This window comes from Hibiscus syriacus, unplaced genomic scaffold (assembly GCF_006381635.1).
Source record: "Hibiscus syriacus cultivar Baekdansim isolate YM2019G1 unplaced genomic scaffold, ASM638163v2 tig00111129_pilon, whole genome shotgun sequence".
Taxonomy (NCBI): domain Eukaryota; kingdom Viridiplantae; phylum Streptophyta; class Magnoliopsida; order Malvales; family Malvaceae; genus Hibiscus; species Hibiscus syriacus.
Window position 1 is genome coordinate 696,112 of NW_024062990.1, and position 22,015 is coordinate 718,126.

General features: G+C 35.4%; 1 pseudogene; it reads right to left on the bottom strand.

Moving 5' to 3' along the window:
• Positions 1-11,196: 11,196 nt before the first annotated feature.
• Positions 11,197-18,865, bottom strand: LOC120154442 (annotated as a pseudogene).
• Between the last annotated feature and the right edge of the window lie 3,150 nt (positions 18,866-22,015).

The following is a 22,015-nucleotide window of genomic DNA, read 5'->3' on the forward strand; positions in this document are numbered from 1 at the left end:
ATAATTCTTGAGGGATTTGTAAGGTTACTCTTTTTCCTCAAAAGAAAGACAAATTAGTGAATTTGTGGAAAATCCTTAGTGTGGATAGCTAAGGTAGTGGACGTAGACTTTGACAAATATTTTCAATTTTCTGCAAAAGCTTCTACCAAAATTTTAATTGCCAATTCACCCCCTCTTGGCCATATTCGTTGATCGATTAACTCAACAATTGGCATCAGAGTTGGACTCATTTGAAGGTTTAATCACCTCTTGAGTAGATCCGGGAAGAGTTACATCGATAATCAAGTCATTAATGGCCTCCACTTCAAACTCTGACTTCGGTCTTGATTCATTGCCCATCTACAAGCCTCATTTGTTCAATTGAGCTAATTATGCTTATTGGAAGAATAGGATGATGTATTTCATTCAAGAAAGTGACATGGGAGCATGAAATATTATAGAAGACGGATACATCAAACCTTCCACTCATCCAAGATTATAGAGTGAAGGAGATACAAGAATGTTCCAGCTCAACTCCAAAGTCATCCATATTATCTTTTGTGCTCTTGGACCAGATGAATATGAGAGAGTTTCATCTTGTACAACTACCAAGAAGATATGGGATAAACTACAAGTCACTCATGAAGGCACCGACGAGGTAAAAAAAATCTAAAATTAGTCTTCTAACTCATAGCTATGAAAATTTCAGGATGAAACCGGATAAAGATATCAAAGTTATGACGAATAGATTTTCAACAATTGTCAATGGTCTCAAATCATATGGAGAGATTGTTCCAAATGAAAAGCTTGTGAGGAAGTTGGTTTACTCACTTCCAAAATCATGGCAATCAAAGAAGATGACAATTATCGAGGCTAAGAACTTAAAGTCCTTAACCCTTGAAGAACTAATCGACTCACTCCTCACTCATGAAATGATGCTTCAAGATGAGGTAGACCTCGATAAGATTGATGAGACACCAAAGGAGAAGAAGAAGAACGTTGGAGTTTCTCTCAAATCCATACAAGATGAGAGTGACTCAGATGAAGATGACGAGGAAATGACATTATTTGCCAAACGGTTCAGAAAATTAATGAGGCCCAACCGAGGAAGAAAATTCAAACGAAATAAAGGCTTCAAAACTGAACCAAATGAGAAGGACCTGATCATTTGCTACGAATGCAAAAAGCCTGGGCATGTCAAATACGATTACCCTCAATTAAAGAAAAATGGTCAATCCAAGAAGAAGCACAAGGCTTATGTGGCTATATGGAGCGATGAAGAAGGTTCCGATGAAGAGGAACAAGAAGTAGCAAACTTTTGCTTGATGGCATTGGGGGAAGATTCTCAGGCAACCTCTAGCTCATTTAATTTTGAAGATTATTCGTTTGATGAGCTGTTAGAATAATATAATGGGTTGGCTTCGGATTATGAGAAATTATTTTTAAAGTATAAAAATGATATTTTGTAATTGAAAAATGAAAATAATCTCATATCCAAGACCAACAATGATCTTAAAAGTAAAATAAAAAATTTGCAAATCAAACTAGAAGAGTTTGAAAAGAAAAATTTTGATTTACAAAATTTACTTTCAAAGGTCAATGACGATCATCAAAAGAAAATTGATGATCTTAAAGCTTCTTTTGATAAAGTTGGAACAAAACGTTTTGAAAATGGAGAAAATTCAAAATCCAACTTTGTTAGAAAAAGTTTTAAAAACTACAATCATAGAGGTCCCCGAAGAATCTCTAATAGAAAAATCGTTAGAAGTATATGGGTTCCTAAAGAACTCATTACTACTAAAGATAAGGATATCCTACACAAATAGTTACCTAAGGGACTAGGATTTTGGAAACTAATTAATATGGACCCAAAAGAATTTGGGTACCAAAAATAAAAAATTAATCTATGTTTGTAGGAAAATGGGCATTGCTACAAGGCACGGGAAATAAATTCAAACTCATGGTACCTTGATAGTGGATGCTCAAGACACATGACCGGAGACAAAAGCAGGTTCATAGAGCTCAATGCCAAAAATGGAGGAGAGGTGACCTTTGGTGATAATTCAAAAGGTCACATTAAAGGTATAGGCATTATAGGTAATACCTCTTCCATACAAATTAAGAATATCTTATATGTGAATGGATTAAAGCATAATCTATTGAGTATTAGTCAATTGTGCGATAAGGGATTCAATGTCATGTTTGATATTAATGGTTCTAAAGTCATTGACATTGCATCTAATCGGATTATGCTTGTTGGTCATAGAATAGGAAACATTTACATGGTGCATTTAGATTCTATAGATATAACTAATTTATGCCTAGTTGGTAAGGATGAGCATGATAGCTGGTTATGGCATAAGAGACTAGGACATGCTAGTATGAGTGTTTTACAACGGCTAATTCAAGGAGATTTAGTTCGAGGGTTGCCTAAACTAAAATTTGATAATGATAAAATCTGTGATGTTTGTGCTAAAGAAAAACAAAACAGAGTTTCTTTTAAATCCATTAACGTCGTATCCACTAGTAGAGTATTACAATTGATCCATTTAGATCTTTTTGGGCCATCTAGAACTACTAGCTTGGGTGGAAAACAATATGTATTTGTATTGGTAGATGATTATTCTAGATATGTTTGGGTTCTATTCTTAAGTACTAAAGATGAAGCATTAGAAAAATTCATCACGTTTTCAAAAGTAATCCAAAATGAAAAAGGTTACTCTATAGGTGATCCATCCAAAGGGGTAACAACTCGATCTTCTCTTAGAAATATTGTAATTATATGACATTTATCCCATACATAGAACCTAAGAATATTAAAGAAGCATTAAATGATGAACATTGGATTATGTCTATGCAAGAAGAGTTAAATCAATTTGAGAGAAGTAAAGTATGGACATTAGTTGAAAGGCTTAGTAATAAGTCTACTGTAGGTACTAGATGGGTATTTAGAAATAAGCTTAATGAAAGTGGTAATATAGTGAGAAACAAAGCTAGACTTGTTGCTCAAGGGTATACTCAAGAAAAAGGCATAGACTATGATGAAACATACGCTCCCGTAGCTAGGATGTAAGCAATTAGAATGTTATTAGCATTTGCATGTTTCAATGAATTTAAATTATATCAAATGGATGTTAAAAGTGCATTTTTAAATGGTTTTATAAAAGAAGAAGTGTATGTTGAACAACCTCCTGGTTTTGAAGATTCGAAATTTCCAGATCATGTTTTTAAATTGACAAAAGAACTTTATGGTTTAAAACAAGCTCCTAGAGCTTGGTATGAAAGATTGTCAAATTTTTTAATTGAAAAAGGTTTTTCAAAAGGGAAGGTTGACACTACATTGTTTTTAAAGCATAAAGGTAAAGATTTATTAGTAGTTCAAATTTATGTTGATGATATAATATTTGGTTCTACTAATGATGTTCTTTGCCAAGAATTTTCTAAGCAAATGCAAAGTGAATTCAAGATGAGCATGATGTGGGAGCTCTCATTTTTCTTGGGACTCCAAATCAAGCAAAGAAAATATGTCATCTTCATCAATCAAGCTAAATACGTCAAGGATATGCTCAAGAAGTTTGGACTGGAAAATGGGAAACCTCATGACACTCCAATGAGCTCATCTATAAAGCTTGACAAAGATGAAGGAGGTAAATGTGTGATGTTAAATTATATAGGTCAATAATTGGCTCTTTGCTTTATTTAACCGCAAGTAGACTGGACATTATGTTTAGTGTTTGCTTATGTGCTAGATTTTAATCATGTCCTAAGGAATCACATTTACTAGCTGTTAAGAGAATCTTTAGATACCTTACGGACACTCCTTGTTTAGGACTTTGGTATCCTAGAGACTCTAGCTTTAGCTTGCATGCCTTCTCTGATGCGGATTATAGAGGATGCAAATTAGATAGGAAAAGCACCTCTGGTATTTGCCAATTCCTTGGAAATATGTTGATTTCTTGGTTTTCAAAGAAACAAAATTGTGTTGCATTATCTACCATTGAAGTGGAATACATTTCAGCCTGTAGTTGTTGTGCATAAGTTTTATGGATGAAACAACAACTTTTTTATTATAGAATTGTAAGTACCATTTCTATCAAGTGTGACAATACTAGTGCTATTTGTCTCACTAAAAATCCCATCCAACACTCTAATAACTAAGCATATTGAAATTAGACATCACTTCATTAGAGACCATGTCTCTAAGGAAGATGTAGTTCTAGAATTTGTTGATACTTTGCACCAATTAGCATATATATTTACAAAACCTTTAGAAAAAGAAAGATTTTGGACACTTAGGAGAGAATTAGGTTTAACTGACCTATATTCACTTAGTGTTTAAATTTATTTTAGCACTTTCAAGAATAAATGAAAAAATGCTTATAATAATAATAATTTTTGATTGCATTATTTGCTATTAGTTAGGGGGAGTTTATGATTCTTAGTAAAAATTAATTTTATGTTCAAATGTAGTTTAAGGATAGATTTGATTGATTGAACATAGTTAATTTTTCAATATATGAGTTGTCAATACCACTAGAGCTAAATTATTTAGCATTTTAAGTGTTTAAAATCAGATTTTTAGCATTTTGGTGCAGAGGGAATCGATCCCCTTAAAGAGAAACCGATTCCCCCTTTGAAGGGGAATCGACTCCCCCTTAGGGGAATCGATACCCCCCACGGGGTCTAGAATTTAAGTGCCCCAAATACCCTCATTTTCTCAAAACTCTTTCTCTCTTCCTCACACCGTTTTCTCCTCTTCATCTCCCTAAATCTCTACTTTGCTTCAAAACAACCTTTTCAAGTCGGAATTTCATCATATTTCATCTCCTAAACTTGCTAGAATCATTAAAATCATGCAAACTTCATCCAATCTCACTCAAATCCGAAAATCTTCAAGGTATTTTTCTAAAACTTCTATTTTATCAAATTTTGATTTTAGGACTAGTTTTAATTAGTTATAGGTTGAACTATATATTGAGCATTGATTATTTGATGTTTCTAAACTAAAGTTTACAATTAATTTCATCAAAATCTCACAATTTTTCAATTGATTTTTGAATTTTCAAAATTAAAAAAAACAAAAATCTTTAATTATTTCAAAATTTGTGTTTTGATTTAATTATGTTGTTCCTATGAAAACTATACGCATATTAATTTTCAAAACTTGTTTTTCAAACATAATTTTTCAAAACTTTGCCCATTAGGATTCGGTTTAGAGAACCTTGAAATATTGTGGACTCAATTGAGTTTTAGGATTGATATTTGTTACATACATGTGTTTTTAAAATTGCAGGTTACTCTTTCCATTCATGTCTCACAAACGTTCTAGACCTTCCTTTAGTCGATCTATCCAACCACTAAACCAACCTCAAAATCCACCTCCTATCCAACAAATTCATAATCCCAATATCGATGATCCTTCTATTAATTTGTGCTTCAATGAACCAGGTCGTAGACAAAATCTACTTTTTAGGTATTCTCAATACTTTGAGTCTTACAAAATCCGGGAAGAACGAATCCCATCTATTCAAGCCATGTTAGACATTAATTTTAGATATCTTTCTACCCTTAGAGAGTGGAAATTTGATAAACTTTGTGAACTTGAACCAATAGTTTATCACCAACTTGTTTGTATTTTCTACTCTAATGTCGTTTGCGTCCAAAACCGGGATAGAACCGAAACCATAGGAATTTGATCCTATCTTCTAGGACGATTCTTTTATATTGACCCGGAATACATAGCCACCGCATTAGGATTAGATAACGACGGCTTAGAAAATGAAAAACAAACGGTAGGTTCTCAGTATAAACGAAGGGATAGTGCGAGTGTCTTAGATCTCCATGATCGTTTCATTCATCTTATGATCTCTTGGTGGTTTCGATCATCCGGAGGTCGATACTTCACTCTTCGAGCATTGAATCTCTTTTGGCTACATTGTGTCCAAAATAATCTTAAAATCAACCTACCTCAGATTATTTTTGTTGAAATTGTTGAAACCGTAAATCTTGTTCCTAATAAGAAACTCTGTTCATCTCTAGTTTACGGTTGTATTCTGAGTAATCTGTTTTCTAAAGCCGATCTTAAGGTTGGTCTTGATGCCACTTTTCCACTCAAAAACCAAATCAATCTCTTTTCTTTAACTAAATCGGGATGGAAGATCAATGAAGAAACCGGTCTATGGGTCCGTACTAATGAGCAACCTCTGAAGCTGAAGAAGCTGAGGATGAGCCAGAGTAGCATGAGGATCAAGCACAACAAGAAGATCAAGTGCCTCCATACTTCTGATCATTTATGGAGAATCTTGATATGAGGTTTGCATCCATCGAATCACATCTGACTACTACCAACGAAACGATGAATCATCGTTTCGACACTTTGGACGAGAGGGTCGATACACTTTCACGTGATATGGCCAACATTTGGACACACTTATCTTCTCCTGATCCACCGATGGACGATTAGGCCCTGTTTTCGTGCTTAGCTTCGACCTTATTGTTTTCAACATTTTGAATGTTTTTGGATTGTTTTACTTTGGTTGTTGGATGTTTGAATTTGTTTGATATTGTTTTTGGATGATTTGAACTTATCTATATATGTGGATTTGCTTAATTTTGTGCATCATTTACATCATGTTAGAAATATGACTAATTTCACCATTTCACATTCGTTATGAATATTGATTATGAAACTAATAGCTAACATCTTCTCTTGATTATGTTCTTAGCAGCTTAAGCTTTAAATTTCTAAATATCAATTGGCTAATATTTCAAAACCTTGTTTAAAAACGTTTCAGAATCTTTTTGATTTAACAAAAAGGGAGAGAAGTGTAATAGTAAGGGGGAGTAATTTCAAAACCGATTTCAAAATTTATTTTCAATTAGAAAATCTTAAAATTACTAAAATATTTTGTTATATCAAAAAGGGAGAGATTGTTGAAAACATTTTGATGTTTCGATATAACAAATTAAGTTAAATGAATTTTAAGATTTTACAAAATATTTTCTAAGTATATTCGATATAATTATTTGAATATTAAAATATTACTCCATGTCTTTCAAAGTTCATTTTAATCCTTACCAAAGTGTAAAATTAAGTTTCAATCTTAAAATAATCTCAAAAAAAATTTACAAAGTATTTCGAACCTTTTCAAAGCCAAAAATTACAGTTTGTCCAGAGGGAACCGATTCCCCCCAAGGGGGTACCGATTCTCCCTTAATGGTTTGGCTCCGAGAAATAACAAAATGCTCGGAGGGAATCGATTCCCCCCCCAAGGGGGTACCGATTCCCTCTGTTCAACGGTCGATATATTTGAATTTTACACTAAGGGAATCGATTCCCTATGAGGGGGTACTGATTCCCCCACGCTCCAAGTAGTTTTATTAATTGTTTTCACACTTAAACAGCTCCATTGACTCCACTAATCATCCCCAACGTTCAGAATCAATTGAAGGAGTATTTAAACAAGCTTAGAAGCCATTGATCAAGAACAAGAAGCAACAATCAACAAGAATCAAGAGAGAATCAAAGAGAAAACATCAAACCTCAAGTTTGAGCATTTTCAAGCCTGTTTTATTCAATATTCATTTTTGCTTTCAAGAACACTTATTGAACTAAATTGTATTATTCTTGAGTGTTCTTTCTTTGTTCTAGAATTGTGCAAACATCTTGCCTTATGAGGATTTTCGTATAAGTTTGCAAAAATTGTATTGTTCTCTTTGGGGGAGAGTGTTCTCAAGAATTTGGGGTATAATTCTTGAGGTATTTGTAAGGTTACTCTTTATCCTAAAAAGAAAGACAAATTAGTGAATTTTTGGAAAATCCTTAGTGTGGATAGCTAAGGTAGTGGACGTAGACTTTGGTTGAGAAAGTCGAACCACTCTAAATCGATGTGCAAATATTTTCAATTTTATGCAAAAGCTTCTACCAAAATTTTAATTGTCAATTCACCCCCTCTTGGCCATATTTGTCGATCGATTAACTCAACACAACGTGATTGGAAAAATTTGTTGTATGTGGCTCAATTTTCCTACAACTTGCAATGAAGCGAGGCGACAAACAAATGTTTGTTCGAGATTATGACTAGGTAACAACCGTTAACACCCAACGTGGTTTCTACCAAGTATGTGGGGTCAAGTCCAGCAATACATGGGTTTGCCAAGGAGTGGCAAGAGTATCACGACTTTGCCCGGGCTTGTTTACACAAGGATGGGAAGTGGACCAAGAAGTGGGCAAATTGAAAGATGAAGGACTTGAATTTCCAAGTTGGTGTTTGGTCCTTACCAAATTGACTAGAATCTTGTGTAACCCGACAATGCACAAAGGGCTTATGCGAAGATACGAGGGTTTGTTCAAACTTATGAAGAATGTAGTCACCATTGCCTACAGATTGGAGTTGCCTTCGACCACCCGAGCTCATTCAGTGTTCCACGTTAGTTTGTTCAAACCATCCACCATGATGAGGAGGATCCAGATCGAGGCAAGTCACACCAAGCACCATTCAGAGTGAAAGTCTCATATGATAAGGAGATTGGAGACATTCATGTTGAGAGAGTCATTCGGTGACCAAGATACTACTTGAGGTATGCGTACTTTGTTTTGTGGAATGATTTCCCGATAGTGAAGGGTGTTGGAAGAATACCGAGGGATTTTGACAATTCAGATTCGAGATAGACTAGTTCTATTCCAAACGAGTGACGAGGACGTCACTAAATCTGTAAGGGAGAATGTCATGGACCGCGAGTCCACGACCGAGGTCACCATGCAACAAGCAGCCCAAGACTACTTGAGTGGCGTGTTAGGCTTGTCCCATTTCATCCAGACTGGCCCATTTTATGAAGATGAAGAGCCTTGCACGATTATGGAAAGTAGACTACTTGGTTAATACAAGATCATTTTTATTCTTTCCATAATCATTGTAATCTTCTTTTTAAGGCAAGTTATCAATGACTTTGTATAGTTTCCTTAGGTTGAGAGATCTTGTAATTATGATTCCTTAGATTAGGGGATTATATTCAATATGGTTCGTCGATGTACTTAGATCTTAACCGTTCATTAATGAGAGCCTTCATTATAAATTGAGGCATCTCCTCCTCATTTGTACTCACTTCTTTATTTTGAGAAATCACAGAGCATTCTCTCAATTTCTCGTCTTTGTTCTTGTTCTTGCTTTCTCTTTTGGAGTTTTTGCTTCTATTAGGAATCTAAGCATATTTCTTGGATTATTTTTAGGCTGATTTAGCCGTATTCTTTAAAGTAGGGACTAAAGTCATGCGTTCGAGGCTTTTGAAGCTCCAAGGGCGCGACAAGTTGTATTTAAACCATGTAGTTGCATATGGTGGTATTTTTTTACTATAGCAATTTATTCACGAAATTGGTGTTACTTAAAGGAAAATTTGGTGTTCTGGTGATGATGTGTGGAGGTAAATATAGCTGAAGGAGAATTAGAAAAATGTTGTAGCATTCTAGACAACATTCTTGGGCGCAGAAAAGGACAAAAGAAGATATTTTAATGATGTCACCAGATGTCCCCCTCACGTGTGAAATCCCTCTGCTAGTCATGCCTACCCCTCACGTAAAGTGAATAATCCTTTAGGGGTACAAAAAGAATTAGGGCACAAAACCCTAAGCTCCCAATATAAATAGATAAGGACACCTCATTTAAAAAAGTTTTAGAAAGTATGAGATAAGAGAGAGAGAGAGAGAGAGAGAGAGAAAGGAAAATATGACTACACAAAATCCATCTTTATTTTCTTCTCATTTTTGTGGTGCCCTCTACTTTCAAGCTTCAAGGGGATATCAAGCAAGACCTTTAAGAAAAGCTAGCGAGCTAGAGGTGGTTCACAACAGCTCACGCTTAGGAGTTTTTTCTTCTCATTTAGTTGTTTTTCACTCTTATTTATTTTGTGGGTTTGTAATGAAACGAATGATGATGATGGATGATGTTTGCCCCTCCATGAATTAACTCTATTTGACGTGGGTTTATTATGGATGATTATGCTTTTGTTTGAATGAATGGCTTAGTATTTTCCATGTGAAATATTTACTTTGTTCATTGTTTTAATGTGTATATTTGTAAAAGCTTTCGAGAGTTAGCTTTTATCTATGTTTGATGCTTGATATCGAGAGAGTTAATCTTAGAGACTTGAACAATGAGGTTGAGTTGGGAAGCAAATCCCTAAATCGCCTTAGAGATAAGAATAATGTTTCAACAACTTAAAGAAGTAGAGTTTAATCGATAGTAATTTGTTACTGTTTACTCTAAAAGGTATTGTCGTAACATTTCTACTATCAGGTTCCTTACTAGAGATAGATTAGGAGCACTTCAACAAACTCCTTCGAGTTGTATACTAGTGAAAAATGTTAACCATTCTAAAAGATAAGACATAAGATTCCATAGTAGACTCAGTCGTTTATCCTTCATGAATCCAATTCTTATTCAGTTGCTTTAACATTTTTTACTTTGCATTTTGTTACTCCATCCCATATTTGTTACTTTGACACATCATTCACATTAATTGTTGATACCATTTCACTTTATTGTTTATAATTTAAATGCACATTTTACTTAATTTCTCTTTAATCTTTGTGGAGACGATAATTATTCATCACTTTATTACTTGTTTTGTTCATAATGTATAATTGTACAGTTTCCATATCAATATATAACATACTCACACACAGGCAACAGTGCGTCAGTCTCACACTAGGTCAAGAACTATATTCTCTTATTGTTTCTCAAGTGTCCAAAAAAAAGGATGGTTTAAGATATCATTTCAGCTAATATACAGCATGTTTCACCATGTCGCCGTTTTAAATACCCTTTAGATTACCAATAAATTCCTATATAATTTATAATGTAACTTAACATACGGAATTCATCACCCTGCTCATTCTACAATCATACGGAACGTGCTTGGACCACTAAAACAACGTCCACAAAGTACCCACTCCAGATTTTGATTCGAATGGCAACAAAGAAACTGTATAAAAAACCTCTCATGAAAATCGAAACGAGAGCTGAATCAAAAGCAGCCATGTAGCAGCTCAAATTATTCAATCACTCATCCGGTCACCCAACAAGCTTAAATGAACAGAAGCTTGGGTATAAATAGAGCATTTGATCTCAAGTTAATCGAGAATGGTTAATTAGAAAAAAGTGATAATAGATGGTATTTTCATATCTAAGAAACCAGCCTAAAGAGAAACGCTAAAGGCCTGAAAACAAAATACATAATTATAATGATAATTTCAATTTGATCAACAATAAAACAAAGAGTACAACAAATAAATATAGATCAAAGGGTGTATCAATCATCCCATAAACCTGAGTTTACAAATTGAGTCTGGGTAAGAAATGACACCAGCACAGAGTGACGTGATTAGCCGCACATCTTTCAGAGCAGAGCACCGCAATTTAAACTTTCAGAATCAAGAGCTAGACTTGTCCTTCTCATCAGATTTGTCCTGAAATCTTTGACGTAGGTCCTGCTGTAGCATCTCAGTGTATTCCTGAAAATGTTAGAAAACATTACGAGTTTTTGTACAAATAAACCAGAAAAATTAGGCAGTTAAAAAGATAATGTTGCTCGAGTCAATTTATTTCTCAACATAACGGAAGCACTTAAATCTCTAGCTGCTTTGAGTGGTAAGAAACCCAATAAATCCAAGGCAAATATCTCATAGCCAGACAACTCACCTTGGCAAGACCTTCATCACCACACAACTCATTCAGAAGTTCTTCAGCATTCCTCCCATCACCATATACCTGAACTGCATTTTCGGCAACGGCATGGAAGACATTACCTGGTAGACTAGATTGCTCCATCCTCCGAACCATTTGTTGAATGTCATCCTGGAAGAAATAGCAGATAGCACAACAGTCCTCCATGTCAGTGTATATACACAAACACATAAGCACACAAACCACCTTAAAAATCTAAAATATATGTATTAAAAAAACAGAAAATCATAATCACATGATTTATCAGCAGCAGTAGACCTCCCCCATCACATTATACCTGAAATTTAGGTTCTGCAGCAGGAAATGGTGGAGGTGCACCTGACCCACAACCAAGCGCCTGAGTAACAATAGGCATCATTTGTTGGACCATCCGTGACAAATCAATACCGCCACTTTGGCTTCCTCCAATACCTGAAAACATGTTTCCAATATCCTGGCTATCAACCTGCTGGGCTAGTTGACTAACAGTGTTCATGATTTGTGGACTTTGAGTAAGTTGCTGAAACATGTTCCTAAAATCATCCGGTGAACCAACACCAGTTTGCTCTGAGAACCCAGCCAATAGGCCATTTAGTGCAGGACTTTGAAGAACTTGTGAGACAGCGATAGCGGCCCCTGATTGATCAACAGAACCCTGCACTCCTGAAAACCTACTACTCTCAACACCTGGATTACCTGAGGAAGGATCTACCCTATTCACAGACGAGCTCCGAGATACAAGTGACTGCAAAATCTGTTGACCAGTTGTTCTAGCACTCAGGTTTTTGATCAATAGAAGAACTAGTTGTTCCACTATCACCAGCAGTGGAAGATGATTTGGTCGGTTTCGCTCGTCTCTGGCCAGAATGATATTATATGATCATTTTCAATAAAAGTAACATAATTAGATGAAGAATAAAGAAATTTATCACACCTTACGTTCCAAACCCCCCAACCCCAATCCATGTGGTACAGGCTTGGCATTTTCCTCGCTGGATTTGATAGCACTTCCTTCTCCACTTGAGCTAGGAGAACATCCAACCGTGCCAATTGATGCATCCTTTGAATTCTCACCGCTCTCCGTATTACTGTTACTTTCTTCAGCATGTTGACGTTGTGACTGAATATTAACATCAACAGAGTAGAAGTCAGAGACACTAAACGGATAGTTCCTAATTGAGATCATTTTATTGTAAATAATGGACACCTTTGGTTCTTCAGTTTCAAGGTTTGTAGGTAAAGCAACAGTAGAATCCACAGCTCCACTAGAAGCAATATTTTTGGGCTGCTGACTACCTGATGCAGATACAAACATGAATTTCACAATTCTGCTTTAACCATTAAATACCAGACATAGTATGAACAACAGTTTACTTACTAGAATCTAAAAAACTAATTGCCATCTACCTGATGCAGCCTGATTATGTCCCTGTGTACCAACAAAGTTTCTAATTCTTGAATTGAGTTCATCAACAACAGAGGATAGTGATGACTCAGTGGATGCAGACTGTGCTGCACTGGACATTGCACCAGTAGCATGTGCTTGGTCAGCTGCAACAATATTGTTTTGCACAGGAAGAACCCGCACCAAACCAGAACCAGCATTGTTACCACGCTGCCCTTGCATCCCTTCCCCAATGCTTGTTCGATTACCAACTGCTGAAACCACAGGTGCCAGTGTGGTGCCTGATAATGACAGTAATTAAATTAAAATGTCACTTCAGTTTAAGAAAGGGAAATAATGGCCTGGCCGTAGACTTTACCCACCAGGATGTATGTGTATATTTATGTGCCGTGCATGATTTCCAACACCAACAGGACCTGCAGCCAGAGGATTTGATGGAGAATGGGAACCACTAAAGAGGGATCTGGTTTGAAGGGGGAAAGGCTGCAAATAAACAACCAATGCATGCATTATGAATAGGATCCTAAAGAAAATTTTAACACTTGAATTAAGAAAGCAAGTTCATCCATTGTTGTTTCAGCATGTCTCAAGCCAACTGGTGAAGTACAATCTGTACTAAAAATACAATGATGTATACAATAAAAAATAACATGTTAAAATTGTAAACTAAAAGATTTACATCTCAGAACTCCCTGTTTTCTTCCAAAACCAAACACAAGATCTCCCCCTTTCATTCCCTAGCTTCTCTTTCTGTTAATTCTCAGTCATTAAAAGAAAATTGTCTTTTATGTCTCAAGAGCATAACATATTTTTAACAACTTACATCCAAACTGCTAAAATGTCTGCTCCAAGGAACATCTCTATATTTAGTTATATGATCCTAGAGAGACCAGATGAATATCAATATGTTCAATTTAGCCATTGGTGAATAATAATCAATAGAAGAACACATTACACAGCAAGAAAACATCTGCAATGCTTGAAAGAACCACTCAGATTTGTTCTGGAAACCAGGATATAAAAATACTACCGTACTTGAATTGGATATATTAGCAGGAGTTTGCAATAATTACATACTTGATACAAACATATATCATACTCTTCAATTTAGCTACTGGTGAATAAAAATCAACAGAAAACATGTATCACACAGAACGTGCTCGTTATGACAATCAATATATCTACATATTACCAATATATAAATAGACTATATTAGCAGGGTTTTACAGTCATTTTACAACTTGACATAATGTAATCAAATTTTTAGCATACCTGAACCATAATAGGATTCGGCCCAGAAGGAGATATATAAACTGCAGGTCCAGCATTAACTGAAGATTCAGCCTGTGAATTGCATGAAATATTTAGTGATGTGTTATTATTCAAGGAGAACAGGGAATATGGATGCAAGAGAATGCAGGTCATACAGGAGAATGTCCCATTCGCAGTGTCAATATGGTTCGACCAAGCTCTAAAAGAAGAGAACCTAAATGCTGCATTGTAAGACCTGCTTGTACTGATTCTGTTTGAATTTGCCCCCGCACTGTAGGATCAGAAGAATCCCTCTCTTGCTCTAAACGTCCAGCAATATGCTACAAAAGAAGCAGTGTATAAAAGAGATAGATGAAAATTTCTCAACTTGAAAGAGAGAAAAAGAAAATGGAATCAGATGAAAATTATGACTGACAATCATATAACAGAAAGAATTCTCATTTAGCTTCCTCAATATGCATGTACTTATGAATTTCATAATGCACAAAATTTCACCAGAGAGTAATTTTACATGTGAAAGAGAATTCACAGAGATTGTAGCACAAATCTGAAAAACAGTTTTAAAATTATAGAAGGAAACTAGTATTCAACATATCATATCGACCTTAACATGAATATGGTTAAACATTTAATAACAAAAAAAGGCTTAAAAAATTCAAAAAGACGGTAAATACATAAAACAGAAAAGACACAGCACTTACAGACAATGCACCAATAGCATGACTGTTGAGAAGCTGTACTGCATGTCGAATTACGATGCTCAATGCTTCAGGTGTCGGCAGACCTCGTGCATCAGATGGTAATGCAACCCTTGGTTGCTCCCTTATGTTTGTTGTAGATGTGTGTGGCTGATAACCTACATAATGCCATAGCAGTTAGTCTTTGCAACTATTTCGAAACAAATACTTGAGTTAATGTTTTTAGTAGTCTCACCATTTGGAGAATGTGCCTCCATGTAGCTCATAAACTCGGAGAGAGTATTTAAAGAATCGGGAACTGGCTGGAGAAAAAAGAAAAGAGAGGAATTAGACAACAATCAAATTATAATTTGCTAAAAGATAAACAGCGGGGGTCCACATCTTCCCGAGGGTGGGCAGAAATCCAATTTTTCATTGGTTATTTATCTATTTTATTGGTGGTGCCCACCCTGAAATTTTATTTGTACCCTGCTCACCCCATTCAAAAATTTTATGTTCTTATAATACGTGTGCTCACCCTAAAAAATATTTATGGGTCCGCCACTAAAGATAAATAAGTTCAATTGTACTACCGTATTAAGTGAAGGAATAGATACTTGTGCTGCACTCAAAGGAATTGGGATAACTTGATGGGCAACTTGAAATGATTGACCAGACTGTGCCTGATTTCCTACTTGGTTCTCACCAGCAGCACGTCCTCCATTTGTTTCAATTCCTTGAGAAGCCCGAATGCATTGTTTTGATTATTCAATAACTTTGGGCATTCTATATTTCTAGAGCCTTGAGAAGCCAAAAGCAATACTGATGATTACTAAACCCTTAAGCCATCACATTCTTTTCTAGTTTTTCCATTTTCTCTAAATTTGAATCATTAGCATATTCATTAGGTTTAACAGTATACATAAGAATATCCGAGTAGAATTAATAATTTTAAGCTGAAGCATTTGCCAACACATAGCTTAGAGGGAAATATAAGCATTTGCAACCCAAAGTCATATTTAACTTTAAGTTTAAGAAAAGAAAAATTTGTAATCAAGCATTACTCACAGAGGTTGAAGACTGCGTAATGGTACCATTAGTAGTAGACTGGACTCCAGCTCCAAAAGAATTTAAAACTTCCCCAATAACCTAAAAGCCAAGTGACAAATAATGAATTAATAATCAGCATCCCTTCACCAACATTATTAAAGGTGAATTGAAACACTTCAAAATTAAAAATAATAAAGAAGAGAGAAAGAACCCACCCGACTAAGGTCTGGAGCACTGCCATCACCTTGATCTCCAACATTAAAGGTCCCAAGAACCACACCGTGTGAAATCTGTCCAACTCGGTTACGAGGGACACCTGCAGAAGCATCATTTCCTGCCATTCATAGTTCAATTCACTCTTGATAACTACAGCTATGAGTAAAACACCCTGAATTCAAGCCCAGACAAGCACCGCTGGATATATTAATACCTCTATGACTGTTATTTCCATCTGCTTCTCCTGAACTTGCATCAGATAAAGGCTGTGACTGGGCAGGCTGCCTTTCAACTAAGTGCAATGTATGCCCATTCTCAACGTCTAAAAAACTAGTGAAGGATATATGGTATAAAGTGAACCACAACAAATGAAACTTATAACAAGACAGCAAACTTGATTAAGTAGATACAACAACATCTTGATTTCCTTCTTTTTGGTAGTTACAACAAGGCTTAAAGCAAAAATAAGCACCCAAATTATACTCAAAATTGACTTTTGGTGCCTAAAGAATTTTTCGTTAGAAATAGGTGCCTAACATTTTCTCTATTACACTTTTTGGTGCTTAACGGTAAAACAAAATCATTAAGTGACATGTGTCACGTTTATATTTTTTTATTTTTTTAAAATAAAATATTTTTTTTAATTTTTTTTAAACAAATCTAAATGTGTCACTTAACATTTTTTTAACGGTAGGCACCTAAAAATGTAATGGAGAAAACGTTAGGCACCTATTTTTAACGAAAAATTCTTTAGGAACCAAAAGTCAATTTTGAGTGAATACAAAACAATATAGTTGTAACTGTACGCTAAGCACTCAATCCATTTAATTAATGCTCATTTTAGACAATGACGTGAATTGGTAAAAGTTAACACCGCGAGCAATCTACTAATTTTCCAGGAAAAAAAACCAATCTAAACTCGCATGCACAGCTCATGCTTTAAATTATATAATTGTGATAATTCTGCAAATGAACATGCCACCTAAGAAACTAATAATTAGTCCTGTAGCACAGTAAATCTTTTATGTAGAACATATGTAGTTTAATTAAGGCCATGATGTTTTCTAGCAACATAAATGACAGGATACGATATTCAGAAAGGAGATGATCATCCTTTAAGACCTTTCCCCTGAAAATCAGCCGTTGCTGACCAATTGGGACACCAAGTTCCTTAGCTATTCTCTCCTTGAACAGTGAAACTGGTGTCTGAAATCATCCATGTAATGTTATAGGTATCAGCTAAAGGCTTGACAAGGAACAATTTTCATAAAAAATAAAGATGCACTGAATGGCAGCAACTTTATGAGATTGCTCATGCTTAGAAGCAAGTGCTTACATTTTTTTCAACAGGAAAAGTAAATATTCGTGAATCCAGAGTCTTGATCCTTAGCTCTACAATAGAATTAGAAGATTCCCCAGAAGTTCTGCTCATACTCGAACCTTCGTTAGAGTACTGATATTCCATGGAAATTCAACAGGTACCAGTGTCTATAATAGCAAAACAATATCATTTCCAATCAGAATTTTCCACTAGTTCAAATTCCTCAAGTAAACTATCATTGGCTAAGGTAATTTACTCTTAAAGCGGTTGAAGTCACAACAGATCAGCACTCAATGTCACAAAACAATTGTCTAAGTTAATTTCTATAATTATAATGACAATTAGCTGTCTAGAACATGAACTATTGGGAAGATATGCTAAAAAGAATATTGAAGTCTCTCTTCAAAAATGAAGGGAAAAGAAAAGATGACTCATCACAACTTTAGAATCTTATCTAGTTGAGCATTAAGATAGATTTTCATTTCTTATATATCAATGACATACGACAAGAAAACACATAACGAGCAATTCCTTTAGCCATGGTCAACAAAAGTCAAATGTTCCAACATTTTAGGTGCATGTTTGCAGAACCAAATACAATGTCAATATACTTTCAATTTTCCTCCTTTTAAAAATTAGAAATAAAAACTAAGGAAAACGCAAAATGGATAATAAACAAGATGTTATGCAAGAAAGAACATATCAGAAACGATGATAACATAAATCAATCAAAGCAATTACATAGCAATCGTCGGATCGGAGAGCATAGGGGAAATCAAATAAGATCAAAATAATTTAAGACTAAAGAAATCATCCAATCAAACCCTAGAAAACGGTGATTCACATCGAAGAACGTAGATAATAATAACAACAACAACAACAACAACAATTGAACCAACGGCACGAAGCCACGAACCTAAATAGTATGCACAAGTATGAACCGAATAGTGAAAAATCCGAAGGAGCCTGCGAATTCCGATGTGGTCTATGAAAAAGGCAATCGAATGTGTCCGGAATTGGAGAGGGTTGCTTTTAGGGTTCACCAAATCGCGACGTTTTCGGGTAAGCTGCGTTCAGCTATGTACGATGCCTATGTGGATTTGCCTGGGAGAGATATTTGTTTCGAGAAGAATCTAGACCAAGCAGCGCCCCATGTAGCGGATGGAAATTTCCATCGACGTCGTTTTGATCGGTCAAGAGTCACTCGTGACTCGTGTCGCGTCTCGTCTCTTCTTTTTGTCATCTTCTCGCGTCTTCCAGTTTTACTTCGTTTTCTTGGGCTTAATAAAATACATCCAGTTGCATGCAACCACTACTTCTCCAGGCGGACACTAATTATTATTTGGTAACAAATAACTAGCAGGCCCAGTGCAACAAAAAAGTTCAAAGCCCAGCCCAAGAGAACAATAATTGGATTTGATCTATTCTTGCTTTTGGATGCAAATTGTTGTTTCAGTGCGTCTAGTTTGGAGTACCTTTTAGGTGAAACGTGCGTCTCGTTTGGAGAACTTACAATCTCTTTGGTTTGCATGTTTTCAGTTTTCACCACAATCAAAGCTTATTTCAACGCACTGGCCTTATTACTTTTCACTGGAACATTGTTGTCTAGCTAACAATTCTTACCTCCGGTACTAATTCTTTTTTCGTTTGTACCCTTTCTTTTGATACATAAATACTTATTTAATATAATATCTTATCCAACCTCATTTACGCACGTTGGATGAAATAATCCGAGTGCGATGAGGTTGGCTGGTCGATAAGTAAGATTTTAGGTGTTAATCGAAATGCGAAGTGGAAACCTCCTCCCAGTGGTTGTATAAGTTGAATATAGACTGTGCACAAATAACGGATTCCAATTTGACTACATGTGGGTTTCATACATTAGGTTGGAACTTACCTTTTGGGTTTCATACATTTCAAACCCTTTATCTCAACAAGTCCTTTAATCACTAAGATCGTTTAGATCGTATATTATAGTTTTATTTTATTACCATCGCTTAATGTAAACACAAATTCTATTGCTTGTTTTAATTTTATCATTGTAATATCCAGTTTTATTATTGTAATGATTGATCTTATTATTGCTGTTATTTTTAATTTAACGAAAGTTAATCTCATCAAATCGGTTAATGCAAACTCGATTTTTATTAAATCTGTTTGAAAATTTATCAGTTAATTTAATTTTGATATAATTATACGAGTAACACATGTTTAGATAACTACTATAATTATTTGGATGCTAGTTAAATATTATAAACACTTATCCTATATAAATATAATTATAGAGATAAATTTTATCCTATATACATATAATTATATCTAATGTAACATAACCTAAATCCGACCTAGATGTTAAATCTAAAATGTTTAAACCTTAATATTGTTGTGGAATTCGGGTTAATTTCCACCAATAATAACAAATTCACCTTTCAAACTGTTATCTAGGTGACTAGTGTGAAAACGATTGTACTAAAAATCACAATAAGGTAGATTCCCATGAAAGAGGAGGGGTCACAATGGTCCCTCTTAAAACCCACTTTCCTTAGACAGAACTACCAAGACAAGTAATTTTAATAGGACAATAATTAACAACAATTATACCCGACAATAGCTATTAAATTGACATAAAGAGAACACCAAAATTTAACGAGGTTAGGCCAAAATTATGCCTACCTCCTCGAACACTACTAAAATAATATTTCACTAATAGAGAAAATATTATTACAAAGAGAAAGAAAGAATACAAATAACCTTTAATATAGAAGAAGATTTATATTTGTGGGATGCTTAACTAAGGAGGAGGATGGCTTTATTTATAACAAAAGAATTTCCCCTCCTTATACACAACCAATGTGGGACTTTGTCAAAAAACATACAAATCTCCACCTTGGCAAATTCCACACACATCTCTCAAAAATCCAATCTTCAATAGTGTCTGCAAATTCATCTTTCAATTTGTAACAATATTGACCAAGTCTAAACAATGTTTAAACTTGACCGTAGTTACCACTTTTGTCAACATATCAACAGGATTCTCAGTGGTCTAAATCTTCTGGATTATGACTCCACCTTCTTCTAGAATCTCTCGTACAAAGTGATATCGAACATCGATGCGCTTCGTCCTTGCATGGTAAACCTGGTTCTTTGCTAAATGAATAGCACTCTGACTGTCACAATGCACTTTGATGTGCTTCTATTCCATTCCCAATTCACCAAGAAACCCTTGAAGCCAAATTGCCTCCTTCACAGCCTCTGTAACTGCCATATACTCTGCCTCTGTAGTAGACAAAGCCACTGTTGACTGTAAGGTGGACTTCCAACTGACTGGTGCCTTTGTAAATGTAAACACATAACCAGTAGTTGATCGACGCTTGTCCAAATCACCTGCATAGTCTGAATCACAATACCCAACTACACCCTGACCATCTTGTTTGTCCTACTGAAAGACCAAACCAACATCTACGATGTTCAGAATATACCGCAGAATCCATTTCACAGCTTGTCAATGCTCCTTTCTAGGATCATGCATATACCTGCTCACAACCCCAACTGCCTGTGAAATATCGGGTCTCGTACACACCATTGCATACATCAAGCTACCAACAACACTTGCATACGGAACCTTTGACATGTATTCCCGTTCTGCATCATCCTTAGGTAACATGGATGCACCGAGCTTGAAATGAGGAGCAAGAGGTGTACTAACTAGTTTTGACTTCTCATTCATGCCAAAACGTTTTAGTACCTTCCTCAGATATTCTTTCTGAGACAAACAAAGCCTCCCCAATTTCTTATCTCTTGATATCTCCATGCCTAGAATCTTCTTTTCTTCACCAAGATCCTTCATCTCAAACTCTCTGTTCAATTGAGTCTTTAGTTTCGCAATTTCTGTCTGACTCCTGGAAGCTATCAGCATATCATCAACATAAAGAAGAAGATATATATAGGATCCGTCTTGTAGCTTGCGTAAATACACACAATGATCATATTTGCTTCCTGTGTACTTCTGCCCTATCATAAACTTGTCAAATCGCTTGTACTACTGCCTTGGAGATTGCTTCAATCCGTATAGCGATTTTTCTAATTTGCACACCATTTCTTCTTTTTAAGCAATTTTGAATCCATCTGGCTGAGTCATGTAGATTTCCTCATCCAAGTCTCCATGTAAAAATGCAGTTTTTACATCCATCTGAACTAGTTCCAAATCCAACTGTGCTACTAAAGCCAACAAAATTCTGATGGAGAAATATTTTACAACTGGAGAAAATACTTCATTATAATCAACTCCCTCCGTTTGAGCGTAGCCTTTAGCCACCAATCTTGCTTTGTAGCATATGTTATTCTTGTCAGGAAATCCATCTTTCTTTGCATATAC